Consider the following 3359-nt stretch of genomic DNA (forward strand, 5'->3'; position numbering starts at 1 on the left):
GGGCTCTGCCTGGTCGTCGCCCCGGGGAAGCAGGAGGGTGTGGGGAGGGCGTGCCCCTGCAGCCCGCAGGCAGTGCTGGGCGGGGGCCCTGACCAGCTGGGCGGTGCAGTGCTGACAGCACTCCGGGGCCCGGCGCGCCCCACCCAGCCTCCGGCCTGGCCCGTGGTCCGCACGAGGTCTGCACACGAGGCACCCCGCCGGGCCCGGCCCACGCCGTCGCGCCACGCGGCCCGAGGCTGCATCTCAGAGGAGCTGGTCTGCAGGTGGACAGGGGTGTGGGCACCGGGACAGACAGGCGGCAGGATGCTGGGGGAGCAGAGAGTGGGGGCCCTCAAGGGGACAGGGGCTCTGGCCTCGGAGACACTGGATCCTCTTTCTGGCTTTTCTTCAACTTCCATGATGAGACGAGGCCTTCACTGCCTCCTGGAGGAGCCCTGCCCGATGGGCGGCCTCTGCACCAGGGGAGCCCCTGGGACCCTTCTTCAAGTCACTGGGTGACAGCTCAGACACGCCCCGAGGGGTGAGCTGCACAGGGCCAGCGGGCCTGGGTCAGGGCTGGGGCCCGGGGAGGGGAGGGGGCCTGGGGAGGACAGGGGCCCCAGGGAGGGGAGGGCAGGGGGCCCCGGGGAGGGGAGGGGGCCCCTGGGAGGGGAGGGCAGGGGGCCCGGGGAGGGGAGGGGGCCCCTGGGGGAGGGCAGGGGGCCCGGGGAGGGGAGGGGGTCTGGGGAGAACAGGGGCCCCAAGGAAGGGAAGGCAGGGGGCCCCTGGGGAAGGCAAAGGCCCCCAGGGAGGGGAGGGACCTGGGAGGAAAGGGGCCCCGGGGAGGGGAGGGCAGGGGGCCCCAGGGAGAGGAGGGCAGGGGGCTCCTGGGGAGGGGAGGGGAGGGGGCCCCAGGGAGGGGAGGGCAGGGGTCCCCTGGGGAGGGCAGAGGCCCCCAGGGAGGGGAGGGGACCTGGGAGGACAGAGGCCCTGGGATGGGAGGGCAGGGGCCCTGGGGAGGGGAGGGGGCCCCAGGGGGAGAAGGGGCCTGGGGAGAGCAGGGCAGGGGTCCTGGGAGGGGACACTGGGGAGGGCAGGGGGTCCCGGGGAGGGCAGGGCCGGGTCCCAGGGAGTGAGTGTGGGCCTGTTCAGGGCGGCCAGGCACTGTGGAAGCTGCTGGGCACGGGGGAACAACCCCCAGAGCCAGGTCTCAAGGCTAAGCACTTTCTCCCGGGAAGGAACCCCCAGCCAGGCCCCTCGGGAGGGGAGGGGTCGCAGGGTGGGCCCAGCAGCAGCACCGCCAGGCCTCCCACTGTCTGGGCCTTCCCGTTGTTACTGTTGCGTCGTGGGGCTCGTGAGGGAGTGTCGGGCTCCAGACATCCACATCCTGCCCCCGGAACCCGCAGCCATGACCACATGTGGCGGGTGGGGCGGGGGCCCTGCAGGTGTGGCCGTGGGCCTGGAGGCGGCCATTCTGCATTTTCTGGGGCCGCGTCCTCACGGGGCCCTTGGACAGGGGCAGGAGGGCCAGGGTCAGGGGAGGAGGCCCGGGACCTGGACAGCGTCCTGAAGCTGGAAACGCCGGGAAACGGATCGCCTGTGGACAGCTGGCCCCGAGGCCTCCTGCGAGAGGACACGGACGTGGTTCGAGCCGCTGCGTCCGAGTCAGCTGTGACGGCACCACAGGCCACTCCAGGCTCAGCGGCGGCCCCGCCGAGATCAGGCGGGATCACCCCTGGGGGGCTGGGTCCCGGCAGAGACACGCTGCTGAGCGCCCCACCCCGAGGCCCTCACTCTGTGGGGCTGCAGCCCCAGACACTGCCCTCCACGGGGCGTCTGCCCACCACCCCTTCTGCAGGCTGGAGGCCGCTGCAGCCCGCACAGACAGCCTCCGGGCAGGGGCTGGGGCACGCCCAGACCCCGGGGAAGGCTCTATCTGTGTGGCCGCAGTACTGAACTCACACCCTGCCTCCCGACACCTCCTGGAGGAGCTCACGGGGGACACGCTGCCTCCCCAGGGATCCCGGGCCTGGGCCCTCGGCGTCCCCATGGTGCCTGCAGCGGCGTCCTCTGGGGGCCACCTCGGCCCCAACGGAGGGGCTCCTGCCAACCAGCTTGAAGAGCACAGGGCACTGAGAGACAAAAGCTGCTTTCAAGGAGGACGAGATGACTGAGCACACGGCCGACCCTGCACCTTCCAGGGAAGCGGCAGAGACAGGCCCGGACCCCCCAGACAAGCAAATGTGATGATACCTGCTGGAGAGACCGGGGCTGTTTCATTTTAGAGCCAAGAAAAAAAGCCTAAAGTCTTTCCAGTCACTTCTGACCAGGTAAAAAATTTATGATTAGATTTCTTTTGTACTCTCAAATTTGTATTTCTTTGTACTCTCAAATGTAAATTGGTTAACTGTCGGAAAAAGCCAGAGCCAGATCAGAGATGATGCTTTTGAACTGTGGTGTTGGAGAAGACTCTTCAGCATCCCTTGGACTGCAAGGAGATCCAACCAGTCCATCCTAAAGGAAATCAGTCCTGAATATCCGTTGGAAGGACTGATGCTGAAGCTGAAATTCCAATACTTTGGCCACCTGATGCCAAGAACTGACTCAGTGGGAAAGACCCCGATGCCGGGCAGCATTGAAGGCGGGAGGAGAAGGGGACGACAGGATGAGATGGTTGGATGGCATCACCGACTCAATGGACGTGAGTGTGAGTAAGCTCCAGGAGATGGTGATGGACAGGGAGGCCTGGCGTGCTGCGGTCCATGGGGTCGCAAAGAGAAGGACATGACTGAGCGACTGAACAAGTCCAGAGATGCCCAAGCGCACAGCACGGCTGGCAGGCAGTGACTCGCTGACAGGAAATCAGGGTCCTAAGTCCCGGGCGTCACCCCGCCATCGCCACCACCTCTCCCCACCACAGACGGCCACGCGGCCGCAGGTAAGTGGCTCGCGTGCCTGCTTGCCGGCTTTGTGCAGTGGGGACGTCTAGCCACTGGAATTCCTTCTTCATCTACGTTACATTCTCTCAGCAGGAGTTTCCCTCTTTACAGAAGGGATCCATTTTCATTTCGGCTTCGGCTGGTGCGCTGCAAAGGCTCTTGCTTTTTGTTTCAACAGAAGTGAGTTTATTAAATTCATCTCTCAGGAAAGCAGGCTTCACGTTAAGTACACAAATACTGTAGACGTACGTACGCGGAAAGCTGCCCTGGGAGCAGGGCGCTTGGCAACCGCAGCGTTTGCGGGGCTGGGGGAGCAAGACCCTCCGAAAGCGTGGCGGGGCCAGAGCAGGGTGGAGGGCATCGGCTGCGCCAAGTCCGAGCCAGTGGAGACGGGCAGGCATCCGATGGCAGAGGGCTCACGACAGCGGGGCTGCGACGCGG

At 66.1% G+C, this 3359-nt stretch overlaps 1 pseudogene; it reads left to right on the forward strand.

Moving 5' to 3' along the window:
• Positions 1 to 1395: 1395 nt before the first annotated feature.
• Positions 1396 to 2415, forward strand: LOC122429335 (annotated as a pseudogene).
• Positions 2416 to 3359: the final 944 nt, after the last annotated feature.

The sequence above is a fragment of the Cervus canadensis genome, chromosome 2 (genome assembly GCF_019320065.1).
Source record: "Cervus canadensis isolate Bull #8, Minnesota chromosome 2, ASM1932006v1, whole genome shotgun sequence".
NCBI lineage: Eukaryota > Metazoa > Chordata > Mammalia > Artiodactyla > Cervidae > Cervus > Cervus canadensis.